The 16,647-nt window shown below is 39.9% G+C and overlaps 1 protein-coding gene across 5 annotated transcripts in view; it reads left to right on the forward strand.

The window, feature by feature from the left end:
• Window positions 1–684: 684 nt before the first annotated feature.
• KCTD20 (potassium channel tetramerization domain containing 20) overlaps window positions 685–16,647 on the forward strand; it is a 38,469-nt gene continuing 22,506 nt past the window's right edge. For 2 of the 5 annotated variants that reach the window (XM_070777880.1, XM_019985932.2), the window contains exon 1: window positions 2,966–3,106. The gene's annotated coding sequence lies outside the window, so the exon portion shown is untranslated. Of the gene's footprint in view, window positions 710–2,956; window positions 3,107–4,714; window positions 4,734–16,647 lie in introns of those variants that run through there. The other 3 variants (XM_070777882.1, XM_019985934.2, XM_070777881.1) reach the window with 3 other exon arrangements.

The following is a 16,647-nucleotide window of genomic DNA, read 5'->3' on the forward strand; positions in this document are numbered from 1 at the left end:
CCAGACTCTTGAATCTTTCCATACAGAGAAAAGCGCTAAATTCCTTAACTTGGAATATTTGGTTTTCTTTAACAATAATCATTTGATGTTCAGACTGCCTGCCCTTTGTTGCAAAATGGTATAACCTGGCTCCTCTCCCTCACCTCCTCGCTCAGCAGTAACCCTAACATCTCAGGGTTACTTGAGATGCTTGCTGTCTCCTGGGTTTGAAGTCCTAAAACTTCCCACCAAATAAAACATAACTCTCAACTTTTAGGTTGTGAATTTTTTTTTTAAGTCAACAGACATAACACTGTACTATATAGAAATGGAAATAAAGGCTTTAGTTTGAACAGTTCTCTATGTTAACTCTGGTTGTAAAGCTTGGATCCTGTAACACTTTCAGATTGGTTTATATTTATCTTTACTATTGAACACTGTGAGAGAGACAATGCTGTGTTTACCAAATCTTTTTTTCTTGTTCCTTTTCCCCAGCACACAGGAAGTTGTACCTCCCAGCCTTCTGGGAGTCAGTCAGGTTTGGCCATGTGACTAGCTCAGGCCAATGAAAGGTCAGCAGAAATGAAAGGTCCATAACCGGAGGAGGCAAAGAAAAGCCTTTGCAGAATCCTCCAGTGTAGCTCTTCTGCCGTCTCTGATGTGGAACCTCACATTGGGTTGGCAGAGCCAGAGACGGAAGCAGCTGGAAATGCTGAGTCACCACGTGGAGGTGAGCTGCCCTGGAGAGTCACCTGACCTACAGGTGACTAGTGCAGTACTATATATAACCTAGCCCATCCTGATTCAAACACAGGTGTTGTTCAGTTGCTAAGTCGTGCCCAACTCTTTGCGACCCCATGCCAGGGGACTGCAGCATGCCAGGCTCCTCTGTCCTTCACTATCTCCCGGAGTTTGCTCAAATTCATGTCCACCGAGTTGGTGATACTATCTAACCACCTCATTCTCTGCCACCCTCTTCTCCTTTTGCCTTCAATCACTCCCAGCATCAAGGTCTTTTCCAATGAGTTGGCTCTTCGCATCAGGTGGCCAAAGTATTGGAGCTTCAGCTTCAGCATCAGTCCTTCCAGTGAATTTTCAGGGTTGATTTCCTTTAGGATTGACTGGTTTGGTCTCCTTGTTGTCCAAGCGATTCTCAAGCAACACCACAATTCAAAAGCATCAGTTCTATGGTGCTCAGCCTTCTTTATGGTCCAACTCTCACATCTGTATATGACTACTGGAAAAACCATAGCTTTGACTAGATGGACCTTTGTCAGCAAAGTATAGTCTCTGCTTTTTTTTTTTTTTTTTGACGCCGGATAGCTGGCTTAGTAATACCCTGAATGTTGTCCCGCAAGACTTTGCGGTGGCGCTTAGCACCCCCCTTGCCGAGGCCTTTGCCACCCTTCCCACGACCAGACATGGTTGCTGTCGCAATCTAGTCTCTGCTTTTTAACATGCTGTCTAGGTTTGTCTAGCTTTCCTTCTAAGGAGCAAACATCTTTTAATTTCACGGCTACACTCACCCTCCGCAGTGATTTTGAAGCCCAAGAAAATAAAATCTGTCACTGCTTCTACGTTTCCCCCTTCTATTTGCCATGAAGTGATGGAACTGGATGCCATGATCTTAGTTTTTTGAATGTCAAACACAACGCTGGATGCTTTACCGTCATTATAAGTGAAGTGAAAGAACAGAATTCAGTAATGATCCTCTCTACACTCTAAGATAAAATTATAATGAACAAACTATAGCTTCAATTTTTTAAAGTTGTTGCCCTTAATGAGGCAGTTTTGCTATATAAGTATCCAGCTACCACTGCAAGCTACTAGAATAAGATATTTTCTCTTATTCCTTCCATTGCAACTCTAATCCTAACCAGCAGCCCTAAAACTAGTTCTTAGACTCTTAAGTAACAAAAAAGTGCACTCAAAATTTAAGAAATTGTACTATTATTAACTTAATTGGTTTCTGACAATTTTAAAATAATACTTTGCATAATCAGTATAACTTTTATTAACTTTTAAAAGTGTAGAGCATTGGAACCCACTACACTTTTCTTGCCTGCAGAATCCCATGGTCAGAGGAGCCTGGCGGGCTACAGTCCATGGCGTCACAGAGTCGGACATGACTTAAGCGACTCAGCACACAGCATGCACTCAGTAGGAGGCACGACAGAAAGGACTGGCTATTTCTGTCCTTTTATATGCTTTATAGGTCATGGAGTATACATAGATTTTTTTGAGTGTTGAAGTATTTTACTCATAACACAATTTTCCAATAATTTGCTTTAGGGTGAATAAAAATTTGTTGAAAATTCAGCTTTGTTTGCCATCATTAAACTCAAGATTTGAGAAAAACGTGGAGCTTTTCACCCTCCTTTCGGTCAGAATGCATATCCAGTATAGGGATTTCCAAGCAAAACGTGTTTAAAGAACTCCATTATTCTTATAAACTTCTCCTTCCAGATATTATGTAAAGATCCGGGCTTCACAATTTTCTAAAAGTGTTGGCTGTCCTGGGTTCGATCCCCGGGTTGGGAAGGTCCCCTGGGGAAGGGACCGGCTGCCCACTCCAGTATTCAGGTCCGGAGAATCCCAGGGACAGTATAGTCCGAGGGGTCACAAAGAGTCGGACACGACCGCGCGACTTTCACAGTCACTCACGCATTGGCTGTCCCGGGGCTGCGCGCGCTTATTTCGCCATTCAGATATAACTACTAACTTTTCCGTTTCAGACTTTAAATAATTGAAACAGGGCATCCGCAGCTCAGAAATTGACCTCTCGCGGCTGTGCAAGATGGGGAGCGCCCTCCCCGGCGCCGTGGGGCAGCGCCCTCCGTGGCGCCGTGGGGCGTGTCGGGAAGGAAAGGGGACACTCCGTGGCCTGCGGCCCAGGGGGCGGGCCTGAGCCCGGCCTTCCCGGCGTGCCCCGCGCGGCGAGGGGGACTCTTAACGTGAAGCGCCGGGTGACTCAGCCGCGTGGCCGCGCGAGCTGGGGCAGGGAGGTTCGGGGCGCGCGCCGCTGCGGCACGGCCGGTCCCCGCGGCGGCTGCTGGCGGCGCCGTGAGCGCGCGCGCCTCCCAGGCGGATTCGGGCCCCGGCCTCCGGAGCGCGGCGGGAGCGTCAGGTAAGTGGTCCGACGCGAAGAGCCGGCAGGGTGAGTGCGGCGGCGGGCCTGGCCCCGGGAAATGCCTTTGTGTCGGGGGGGTAAGGGGACCCGCTCCTCAGGACGGCGCTCGGGCGGCAGCCCTCCGGGTCGTACCCCCATCGAAAGGCCGCGGCGGTGCTATCATCTCGAGGAAAAACGTTGGCAAACGGGTTCCAGGCGCCGGTTTTCGTGCTGAGGGTAAAGCCTGGTAATCCGGGGAAGAAGAGGGGATCGCTTTGCGTGGACATAGGTCTACACATTCGGGGGACAGCTGAAGTATAACTTGACTTTCCTGCAGGCCTTTGGTGTTTTTATCCTAAAGGAGGAGAAATAGTGAGAGCTCGGGAGTGTTTATAGATAAAACACTTGCCTGCGTGTTTTTGTTTTTGTTTTCTGGCAATTCATTGAATTCACTAAAAATTAGGTAGTTGGGTCGGACTTCTCGCTCTTTGCACCCCTTCTTCAAAATCTTCCTTCTCTGCCACCCACAAATTACCAGCTTTCATCGGTGCTGAAGAGCTGGGGGAGACTGAACTGGTAATTTTCTTTTAAATAAAACCTTACTTTTTATAGCGTTGAGTGTCTTCAGTTCTGCACTATTCAAAAAATCTCTTCTCTTTTGGAGTTTGTGATTCTTTCTGAAAATTCCGGGATTGATCCGATTTATTTTTAAAGGAGAAACCAGTGAATAAACTAGCAAGATAACAGGCGGCAAGGAACTGTTAAACCCGGTTATGAAAATGCATTTTTCAGGCCCTTTAATTGTCCCCCTCTTAGCTGTTAAACAACTAGGAGCAGCTGTTACCTGAGAAATTAAGAGTTTTTAATGGTCCCCAAACAGTGCTGTTATCATAGCTGAATTTGATTAATCCAGTCAAAAGAACTTCATCCTCAACTTATTCTCACCCTCCCTGCACATCTGGGACAGTTCTTAAACATGAATTTGCGCCTTGAAAATGTAAATACCCCCCCCCAAAATGTAAATACCCGTCTCCCAATTTTTTGTATATATTAAAATTGTTTATATAATTTTAAAGATTACTTTCCACTTGCAGTTATTACAAAATATTGGCTATATTCCCTGTGTTGTACAATAACATCCTTGAACCTGTCTTATACCTGGTAGTTCTCGCTTCCCACTCCCCACACCTTTGTTACCCCGCTGCCACCCTGTGATCACTAGTTTTTCCTCTATATCTGTGAATTGGCTTCTTTTTTGTTACATATTGGTTGTATTTTTTTTTACATTCCACGTATCAGTGATACCATACAGCATTTATCTTTCTCTGTCAGACTTTTCACTTAGCATACTGCCGTCCGAGTCCATCCATGTTGTTGCAGATGGGCAAATTTTGTTTTTCATTTTTAGTTGAGTATTAGTCCATGGCATATATTTATTACCTCTTTATCCATACATCTGTTGATTGACATTTAGGTTCCTTCCGTATCTTAGCAATTGTAAATAATGCTGCTATGAACATTAGGGTACGTGTATCTTTTCCAATTAGTGCTTTTGTTTTTTTTCAGATGTATCACCAGGAGTGGAATTGCTGGGTCACATAGATCTCATTTTAGTTTTTGAAAAACTTCCGTACTGTTTCCCATAGTGAGTGCACAAATTTACATTCTGACCAATAGTGTAAGATGATTCTCTTTTCTCCACATCCTTGCCAGCATTTGTGTTCTTTTTGATGCCAGCCGTTCTGAGAAGTGTGCGGTGATAACTCATGTGGTTTTTATTTGTACTACTCTCAGAAATTTGATTCTGGAAATCAGTGATGGGTCCTGAGTCTGCATGTTAAGCAAGCACCCCCTTTCTGGGTCTGTTATTGGTGATCCAGGGACCACACTTAGAGAAACAGCAAAATAGACTGGCCTGAGAATTTTTAGAACTGGCCAACTTCCTTATCCTTTTGTTGATTTTTATTCTCCTTTGTCCCCTAGCCAATCATAAGCCAAGAAGGTCTGAGTCTTTAGAAGGAAACTAAAGAGTGCTTTCTTGGACTCTGCCATCAGGGTGAGTGAGTGAAAGTCACTCAGTCATCTGACTCTTTGAGACCCCATGGACTATACAGTCCATGAAATTCTCCAGGCCAGAATACTGGAGTGGGAAGCGGTTCCCTTCTCCAGGGGATCTTTCCAACCCAGGGATCACACCCAGTTCTCCCGAATTTCAGGCAGTTTTTTTTTACCGTTTGAGCTACCAGGATATTGGGGTAGGAAATACATATTCTAATGCCTTAGAGATTACTGTGTACTAAGTTGCTTCAGTCATGTCCAACTCTTTGTGACCCGACGGGCTGTAACCCGCCAGGCTCCTCTTGTTCATGGGATTCTCCAGGCAAGAATACTGGAATGGGTTGCTTTGCCCTCCAGGGTATCTTCCCAACCCAGGGATCGAACCTGCCTCTCTGACATGTCTTGCATTGGCAGGTAGGTTCTTTACCACTAGCCCCACATTGGAAGCCTGCCTTGGAGATAGTCTGTGCCTGTTAATCTGTCCTTTTATCTTTCAGGGGCGTGCTTCCAGTATCATCAGCTCATTAGAAATGCCATTAGGCTAAATCTCCCCCCTCCCAACTAATTTCAGTCTTCTTCCCTTTAGAACCAGGACAGCTAATGCTGTGTAATTCTCATCTGGCCTTGAACTCAGATTTCCTGTTATGTAGCAGTACCAGTAGCATTTACAAGGGCTTTCAGTTTATCTGAACATTAATTCAGTCATCAGATACCCCAGTAATACCTATTTTGTAGTAGGCCATTTTAGCAACAACATTACAAAGATGTCACAGGGTTGCATTGCTCCCTTGAGGCAAATGTGAAGGCTGGATAACCTCTGCTGCCGAAAGCTTTTTCTGTTTCTTAGTCCTTCAGATATTAATAGATGTGTAGGGATGAGCTTAGAGTTAGGCTATGTGTTTTCTGACTTTTTTTTTTTTTTTTTTGGTCTTTGGTTTCTCCTTAGTGTCTCACTTTTGTTCCTAACCTATTTCTGTTGATTCACAAAATAGTGTTGTCTTTCCTTCTATAACCTGGGCTTCTTGATTATGGCGTCTTCCTCAGGGATGGGGGAGGCTATTGGGCTGCCATCTATGGGTCGCACAGAGTCGGACACGACTGAAGCGACTTAGCAGCAGCAGCAGCTGCCCCTGAATCTGTACATGCCTACTCCTCCTTGGCTAACTGGAGTAAAAAGTGTAGGGAAATTGTTGGAATGCTGAATGATTTCTAGTTGGAAGACCCAGAGTCATGGAACTGTGAGGCTTAGAGATATAAGGGAACCTATTACAAATTTATACGGTGCAGTCCTCTTGCTTTTTTTCCCCCCGCCTCTTGCCTTTTAAGATGAGGAATCTAAGAGATGAGATGGCAGAGTGAGGACCCCTGGCTCCTAGCCCAGTGTTCTTCCCACTAAATCATCTCAAGAAAAATGCTTCAAAAATGGAAACGGTTTAGAGAAATTCAGTTATAAGTAGATGAAGAAAACTGAGACTTTCACATGAATACAAAAGCAATATTTGGAAAAATGGAGATGGAAGGAGAGTGTGTTCTAACCACATAAACCAGGAAGAGTAGGAATACTAAAATAAGGAATTCTGAACCTTGAAATAATGAGCAAATAGTTCTCTTGTAATCCCAAGAAATGTTATGAAGTTGGTATTTTTTTTAATTCAGTAAAGGTTAAGTACATTGAATTTTTATTAAATGTTGGATGTTTGAGCAAAGTCCAGAATTTTTTGAACTTGCCATGTAACTATACTGTTGTCCTTACCCAAATTATTAGGTATCTCTGTTGGAGACAGAAAGTAAGACTGATCTAACTGCTAATCTGATTCCATATACCTCTTATGAGAAATGAGATTTTTGGAATAGTATATGCATTTCTGGAATAGTAGGAAAGAAAGAAGTACAGATGAAAGAAGAGAACCCCATGCTATTTTTCTTAGAGTCCCCACAGTAGATGTTTTTGGATTGTTCTTGTATATTCAGGAAGGTAGAATTAGAAATAGTAAGGATTTGGAACTTTCCTGGCGGTCCACTGGTTAAGACTCTTCACTTCCCCAGCAGGGAGTGAGGGTTTCATCCTTGGTGGGGAAACTTAAGGTTCAGCTTGCACCAGGGTGTGGCCGAAAAAAGAAATAATAAGGACTTATTAATTAGTAGACATTATTATGTACCAGACTGATTAGTAGACATTGTTTTGTACCAGACTCTTCACTCAATGTGTCTACATTTCTCATTTAATTTCCTCCATTTTATAGCCAACGAACCTAAGACATAAAGAGCTTAAGTTTGCCCAAAGTCATACACCTGTCAGTGGCTGAGCCAGCGTTCAAGCTTAGACCGACTCCATCAATTAATACTTATGCTCAGTAGTGCCCTCCTTATTCTTCACTGGGCAGTGGTTAAGAATGTGGGCTTTGGAGCCAGTTTTTCCTGGGTTTAAATCCTAGCTCTTTCATTTACTAGCTTGGACATTCATCAGTTTCTTTCTCTGAAATAGAGGTTGTAATAGTAGCTACATCAGAGGGTTATTGGGATTGAGTTAATTCATGTAAAATGCTTTGATCTACACCTGACTATTGTGAGTTCTCAGGAGATGCTGATTGTTAATTGGTTTTTTTAAAATAATTTACGATACTGTTGATATTTTCTTTAGATTTAGATTGTCCTTTCAAGTGTTGAAATGTTAAGGCTTTTATAGTGTAGATATAAATTAAACTTTCTTACTGTAACATGGGGGAGGCAGGGCTTACTAAAATTTTGGAAAGCACTGGGGTGTAGTACAAAGATCTGTGACATGATTTGGTTAAGGTTACTAGAGAAAGTTCACCTTTCTTAGAATAAAACAACTAATGATCTATACTTCTATAGGAGGGCCACAGTATATACCTTAAAACCATGTAAGATTCCTTCAGTGTATTGGCCTTAAAACTCTTTTGGTGGGAAAGGATAAAATTTTAATTTTTGCAGTTATATCTATGTATTTGTTTGCTGGGACTGCCATAACAAAGTACCACAAACTGTGTGGTTTAAACAGTAGAGTTTCCGGAGGCTGGAAGCCCAAGTTCAAGGTGTTGCTGGGGTTGGTTTCTTCTTAGGACTTGCTCCTTTGCCTGTGGGTGGCTGCTTTCTCCGTGTCTTCACATGGTCGGTCTTCCCTCTGTGCCTCTCTTGTCCTCATCTCTGCTTAAAAGGACACCAGTTGTATTGGATTAGGGCCCACTAATGACTTCATTTAATCTTGAAAAGTGAGTGTTAAGTCACTCAGTCATGTCCACTCTTTTAAAGAGCCACCACCTCTTTAAAGGCCACATTCTGAGGATTTAGGGTAACAGACTTCAACATATGAATTCTGAAGGAAACACAATTTAATTTAGCTCATAGCAGTCTGTTTAGGGAATTAAATGCCAGGTAATCTGTCCCTGGTGGCTCAGTCAGTAAAGAATCTGCCTGCAGTGCAGGAGACCTGGGTTTGATCCCTGGGTGGGGGAGATCCCCTGGAGAAGCGAATGGCAACGCACTCCAGTATTCTTGCCTGGAGAATTCCGTGGAGAATTCCAGAGGAAGCTGGTGGGCTGCAGTCTATGGGGTCACAAAGAGTTGGATACGGCTGAGCAACTAACACAATCTGAACGTTCTCCACCTTGGGACTTGAGGATCATGCTTTATCCTGTGCCTGCCCACATGTCCTGCCTTCCACCTGTTCCTTAGAGCTTGCTGTTGAGTCCCCTAAGAAGCACATCACGCCTCCACCTTAAGTCCTTGTGTTGGATTTAAAGCTATCAAGATTATTCTGTCATCCTATTGAGTAATCTGCTTGAGAAACTATTTCATGTATTTAACCTAAATTCCTAATTTGTCTGGTATTCCTAATATTTCTTCTTGAATCTAGATGGAAAAAATGTCAAGATCTCTTAAGTAGTGGTATGTCATTTTCCTCTTAAACTTTAAAAAATTTAAAGTATTCTAAGATTTTTTAAAAACTTCCATCATTTTCTCAAAGAGTTCCCTGTTTTTAGAGGTACATTTTCCTTTTATTTTTCTCATTTTAAAAGTAGTTAACACATTCATTTTAGAGACTTTGGCATAGTCAATAAAACAGTTTTTTAAAAATCACATATGATAAGCCTGTAGTTAAGGTAGAATATTAATATTTTTAATCTTTTTCTATGACTAGATTGTTTCAACTTGCCTTTTTAAAATCTAGTGTATCAGTACTATTTGATGCTATTTTAGTTATTATAAAACATTTTTAGTCTTTTCATGTGATGAATTATATTAATTTTTAGAATGTTAAGCCAACCTTTGTATTATCCTTTTTTATGTATCTGGGTTTGTTTTTTTTTTAAATAATTGGTATAGGATTTTTGTGCTTATGAGAAAAAGTCATCCATAATGCTTTTTGGTAATGTCCTAGTGAAGTTTTGAGTCAGTGTTATATGCAGGCCTCAGAAAATGAATTGGGATGTATGCCCTGTTTTCCTGTTCTCTGGAAGAGTTTATATTGATAAGTTTGATACAATTTCTTCCTTTAAAGATGTGGAAGAATTTGCTAGTCAAGCCACTTGGTCCTGGAATTTTCTCTAAAGGATGGTTTTAATTGTGGATTATGGTTCTATGTACTATTTATATACCATCAAAATAATATATATCATCTATTTGTATATAAATACAGGCACATATATATTAAGTTATTTGTTGAAGGGTGTTAGTGTATACCATGTGGAGATTGGACTAGGACAAATTTTTTCTTCCTCAGAGAACCTCAGTTCTGCTCTTAAAGCCTTGGAATTGGTTGGATCAGGCTCACGCACATTATCTAGGATAATCTTCCTTATTTAACCTAAAATGATTAAATACTTTAATCACATCTACCAAAAAACTTTATAGTAACACCTAGATTAGCATTTGATTGAATAACTGGGACTGTAGCTCCTGGGCTGACATCTAAAACTGACCATCACAGCTCCTCCACAGTCTTGGCTCTCTTGCTAGTTGTCTGATGCCTTCAAACAGATGTGGGGTTTTTTTGTTTTTGTTTTCTTTTTTGGTTTCACCCATCCCATTCTGATGGATGCATTATTCTAGGGGATAGGACTTACCAATGCATGGAAGTCATGGTGGGAGCAGGGAGGAAGGCAGACTTCAACTTGGCACAAAGGAAAAAAAAATCCCCCCCCCCAAGCATTAGTGGCCGACAATAGGATGAGCTAATAATAAGCAAGAGATTCTTTATTTTGGAATATTTTTAGTTAGACTGGGCTGAACTAATAGTGTTTTTGTAGTCCTAGATGGAAGGTGATTTGGACCCCAGATCTTTTTGAGATTTATGATTGTGGGGGTAAAATTGGGAGCCCATCATCATCAGGTGACCAGCATTTAAAAAAAAACAAAACACCTATCATTTTCTGTCACCATTATTTTATAAAAGAAAAGACATTTAATATAAAAAAATGAAGTAAAACTTAGTTTAGGTACCAAGAAAGCATTAAACTAACATCTGCCACAATTCTTTAGTTCACATTTTAATATTTTTTAAATCAGGCTGTGTCTTAAAATCATGTATGTAATATGATAGCACTTTCTTGAAACACTGTTCTTAGATTGATGTCTTAGTCAATGTCAGTTGTCTTAGAATTGGGATAATAATTATGTTTGTATGCATGCATTACATTATCTCCGTTGCCCTCATTTTTGCTATGTCAGTGAAAACTTTTGACACTGATTAATACTGGTCCTTGAATCATCTTCTGACACAGTGACTGTAGATTGTCTCCAGAATTTTCAACATTTGTTCTATTGCTACAGTACTGCTTCATAGATCTGTCCCCTAAGACCTTCAGATCTTGCCATACAAGAACTCAGCCTTTCTTATCAAATGGCCTACTATATTGAATAATACATTTAAAATTTAAAAAATTGTACACCCTTGTACTGTTTAAGACATTATTGCTAATAGTATAGATCTTGGAAATTTCCTGGAAATTTGCCATTAAGTAATCTTAACTTCAGTGTCTCTTCCTGTTATATACCTTGGATTGTTCCTAGCTTAAAGTTGTCATTAGAATGAGCATAACTAGTTGAATCCATTAAAAGATAGAAGCACCCTGTGTGGAAATTACAGAATTTGATCTACTCTGTTTTTAGGTAATAAAGTTGAGAGTTATAGCAGAATTAAGTAAGGTCTTAAATTGAACTCGGAACTCAAGATTGTAAAATCATCTGCTATCTGGAGTTAATTGATTTAGAGGTTGTTTCAAAGCAACTATTTAAACAGAAAAGGTGCTAGGGGTGTTCATTACTGGCACGGAAAGGTCATATGTCTTGGCTCCAGATCTTTGGCTTGAGATCATATCTCCAAACTTGGGAAACTTAACATAGACTTCATGAAGTAAATCAGAAGTAAATCTCCAATAGGCAGAGATAGCACAGCTTAAGGGTACCATGTGTTTGACTCTGAAGCCAGAAGCCTATGTTTGAAGCCTGGCTGTACTATTTATTAGCTGTGCGACTGTGAGAACTTTTCTTAACTTCTTTATTACTCAGTTTCCTCATCTGTAAATGAGGATAATAATAGCAGCTACTTCATAAAGGTTTTTTGTTGTTTTTGTTAGTATTAAGTTAAATAACATTTATAAAGTACTTAGAATAACATGTAGCAAATGATATATGTTAAAATCAACAAAGGTTAGTCCATCTAGACTTAAGATGGACTGTTTGTGGTAATTTGGCATATTGAATCTCAACTGATTAATTAGTGATTCTAATGTAGAATGTGTTCTTGAGTAATTGGGTTTAGATTTGGTCATTTAAGGATGTAAGAAAACTTTGCATCTTGAAAGGGGTTGCAGTATTTAAAAACTTCTTCAGATAAATTAATGAATCTAAGTTTAAGGATTTACTGAAGGTTTTTTGAGTACTTTAAGACTGGCTTGATAGGCAGTTGAAGTACTAAAACGCAAAAAGAGCATGTTAAAAGATTATGCTGCTAAGTCGCTTCAGTCGTGTCCGATTCTGTGCGACCCCATAGACGGCAGCCCAACAGGCTCCCCCATCCCTGGGATTCTCCAGGCAATAACACTGGAGTGGGTTGCCATTTCCTTCTCCAATGCATGAAAGTGGAAAGTGAAAGTGAAGTCGCTCAGTCGTGTGTGACTCTTAGCGACCCCATGGACTGCAGCCCACCAGGCTCCTCCATCCATGGGATTTTCCGGGAAACAGTACTGGAGTGGGGTGCCATTGCCTTCTCCCTAAAAGATTATAAGTATCATTAAAAATGAAATATCAAACTTAGGATACTGGGGATTCAACTATATTTGTCTCTTTTTTGTCTTATTAGTGAGTAAAAAAGTTATGCTCTAAATCCTTTTGTTTAATAGTTCTTTTAATTAGGTGATTTGATAAAGTTGTAAAGGAAATTGTTTAAAGGCCTTTAGACAATTACTAATTGAATGTAAGGTCTTTAAGTCTTAAATTCAGGTAACTGTAATACAGTCTTCTGGCACAAAAGCTGTTTTTGGACCTAAGTTTATTGGCAGAAAGGCTATCAGCAGTAAGTTAGGAGCGTCAAGTAAAGGAGACAGGGAAGTGTATCCAAGCAGTTACAATCTCACCACTGCCGTCCTTGTGCTTTTATCTGCCAGCCTGGCCTCTGCCAGCAGCTCATACGCGGAAATGAAGGCCGGCGGGCACGCTGCCTTTCTCCCCTGCATCTCCCAGCTGCTACCCTTCTTTCTGTCACCCCACTGAGATCCTGTCTCGTCTAGACAGTTCCAGTAACCTCTTACTCTCCTTGTCCATCTGTGGTTATATTTATTTTAAAGCAACATGTTGAATATGAAACTTCTCTATATAAAAACTTCACCTACAAGACAAAGTCCTTAACTCTATTTTACTTTATAATTCAAGGCCTCTGTAAACTAGCTGCAACTTATTTTTCAACCTGTGTTCTCCTAGGGCTGTTCTGTACAGCCATCTAAGTCGTGTGTTGTGTAGCTCCTTAAATGGTGGTGTGCGTGGGGTTCCCTGAAGTTGTATGGTATGATGGTTACTCTGTTTTCTGCCACCCTTTTGTATTAATCCTTCACTCTGACCTGGCTGGTCTACCCCTCCACTCCTTTCTTATAATAATAAAGCACCTTTTCACTCTTACTTTTCTACCTGTTATACATCATTAACCCTGTTTTATGCCCTTTCTTTTCTTTAATAGGTAGAACCAAAGTTCTACATCTAAGAACCAAAGTTCTCCACATCTAAGAGTGGAGTATTAAACAGCCATTAAAAGAATGAGGAAGATTTCCAGTCACTCCTGCGGGGTGAATTTTGAGATACGGTGTTAAGAAAAATAGCAAAGTACAGAACTGGATATGGTATTCCATCTTTTGCATGAGAAACAGAAGAATTAAGAATTTATATGTATATACACATATTATCTATAAAGAGAAACATGAAGGATAAACAAATTAATAAAACTAGTTATGTGCAGGGAATAGATAGGAAAATACTGGAGGGGAAGGGAGAGATATCTCTGAGCATTCCTTTTTTGTAACACTAACTTTTGAACCATATAAATGTTTTACATAATCAAAAAATAATGAAAAATAAGCTATAATTGAGTGATTAAAAAACAAAAATGAACCTAAATTACAGGACATACAGAATAAAATAGTATAACTAAAAATAAAATAAACATAGCATGCTGACGATACATCCCTAGTGAAATGTAATTCAAGGACAAAAAGAATTAGCCCCCAAAAGACAATTAAACTTAGTGGGTTTAAATGTTAGTAACATTAATGTTATAGTTTTAAAACTGAATTATGAACCAAGATTTTCATTGTGAGAGAAAAGATATAGTACTAATATAAAATAAGTAAAGAAAAACCATAATGTCAAATTTGAGGTGAAAATATCAGTATAAACTCTGTTTGTGTTTTAAAAAATCTCCAGGTTTGCTTCTAAACCATTTCAGTAGACTGTGACACCCCAATAGATAAGACACCTGGTGTTCACATCTTGATTTATAAATGCTTTTGTCCATTAAAAAGAAGAAAGTCTTCTGGAGAATTGGCTGACTGTAAGTCAGGGTCAGAGATGGTGAAAGGTGAGCTTAGAAAACTTATATAGGAAGTAGCCTCAAAAAACCAATGTCTGCTGCTGCTGCTAAGTCGCTTCAGTCGTGTCCGACTCTCTGCGACCCCATAGACAGCAGCCCACCAGGCTCCCCCCGTCCCTGGGATTCTCCAGGCAAGAACACTGGAGTGGGTTGCCATTGCCTTCTCCAATGCATGAAAGCGAAAAGTGAGAGTGAAGTTGCTCAGTCTTGTCTGACGCTTAGCGACCCCATGGACTGCAGCCTAGCAGGCTCCTCCGTCCATGGGATTTTCCAGGCAAGAGTACTGGAGTGGGGTGCCATCGCCTTCTCCAAAAACCAATAGAATTGTGTTTAAATGACAGATGAAGGCTTGAAGGGAATCCCACTAGCCATACCTGGGACAATTTGAACCAATAACTGGAGAAGTTAAAAAAAAAGATGGTAATGGATCATTTTAATGCATTATATTAAAACAGATCTTTGAGTTCATAATTAAATTTTAAAAGGAAGATACAGGGAGAGTGAAGTAGTAGTTCTACTTCACAGAAGAATGCTAGACAGTAAATGTAGGAAGAATGATAAAATTAGAAAGTCATCATTTTGTAGTCCCAAACGTAAATGTATTAATAATTGGTTTGGGCAAGAATCATCAATAGATGCTGAAACCCCTGGGTGAAAAGTTACTGGGAGATAGGATATCAGATCTCTTTACAACAGAAAGAGCTGTTGCCACCACTTCATCCACATAATCAGACATTCCCTGTAGTGGGGCAGCCTGGCATTACGTGACTCTGATGTGATGGCAGTTAGAAGGGTACAACTGTATTCTTGTTTAAAAAAAATTTAACTTGTATCACATCACATGGAAACAATGAGATGGATGTTAGAACTGACCTACACTTTTTAATTTAAAATAATTTTTATTGAAGTATAATAGATTTATAATATTTTATTAGCACAGCAAAGTGATTCACTTATATATTTTTTCAGATTATTTTCCACTGTAATTATTATCAGCTACTGAATGTAGTTATGTGTTAGATGGTGAATCCTTGTTGTGTATCTATTTTATATGTAGTAGTTTGTATTTGTTAATCCTGTTCTCCTAATTTGTCACCCCTCCTCTTTCTGCTTCGATAACCAAAGTTTGTTTTCCATGTCTGGCAGTCTGTCTGTTTTGTATATAGATTCATTTGTATTATTTTTCAGATTTCACATGTAAGTGGTATCATAATTGTCTTTCTCTGACTTAGTATGAAATTCTTTAGGTCTATCCTCCATGTTGCTGCAGATGGCAATATTTCATTCTTTTTTATGGCTGAGGAGTATTCCTGTGTGTGTGTGTGTGTGTGTGTGTGTATGCGCGTGCATACACGCGCACACGCATCTGTATCTATATATCACATTTTCTTAAGCCAGTCATCTGTTGATGGTCCCTTGGGTTGTTTTCATGTCTTTGCTGTTGTACATAGTGCTGCTGTGAACACTGGGGTACGTGTATGTTTTTGAACTAGTGTTTTTGTCTTTTCTGGATATGTGCTCAGGAGTGGGATTGCTAGATCATATGATGCCTCTATTTTTAGTTTAAGGAAACTCCATACTGTTTTTTGTAGTTGGCTGCGCTAATTTATATTCCCACCAACAGTGTAGGAGGGTTCCTTCTCTGACCTAGACTTTTTTTAAAAAGTCAATTTCATGTAAAACAGCTGTCCCCCAAATTGCGGTGGTAGGGACAGAGGATGCAGAATATGAAAGATTCAGAACAGCCAAATGTAAGGGATGAGCCTTGATTGACTTATGGATCCCAAAAAAGATGATGCAAGAAAATACTAGGCCAGTTGAGTAAATTTGCTTATTGGTTATATGTTAGATTATGCAGATGTTCCTTTTCTTAGACATGAGAGCAGTGCTGCTGCGTGTTTTTAAGAGAATGCTCTCATGCTTAGAATGTGCTTGCTGAAGCAACTTGGGTGAAGTGTTGTAATGTTAACTTTTAAGTGATTCAGAAAAACTTGTGTGGTGGGGGAGCAGATGATCATTGGTAAATCTGAAGGATATATAAGATTTTACTGGTTATAATAACTTTTTCAATTTTCTGTAGATTTGAAAAGTTTCAAAAAAATAATGTTGAGGAGAAAATCTTTGCTTCCGAGCCCAGCTCAGATCTTATCTCATATGAAGACTTCCTTTCCCAACCACACTGTCTAGAGGTGATTTTCGCTCCAACTTCGGTGTTTATTTTATAATCCCCGAACCTGAGTGCCACATAAGAGCTGCCTAAGAAGCTGACTGTTTAATTTTTAATCACAAATTCCAGACTCATTGTAAGAATAGGCCCGAGAATCTGGAACCGCTGGTTTGAACCACCTGTTCTGTTTTATTACCTAAAGTTGCTTGTCTTTTTCATATAGCCCCACCTCCT

Source organism: Bos indicus, chromosome 23 (assembly GCF_029378745.1).
Source record: "Bos indicus isolate NIAB-ARS_2022 breed Sahiwal x Tharparkar chromosome 23, NIAB-ARS_B.indTharparkar_mat_pri_1.0, whole genome shotgun sequence".
Taxonomy (NCBI): domain Eukaryota; kingdom Metazoa; phylum Chordata; class Mammalia; order Artiodactyla; family Bovidae; genus Bos; species Bos indicus.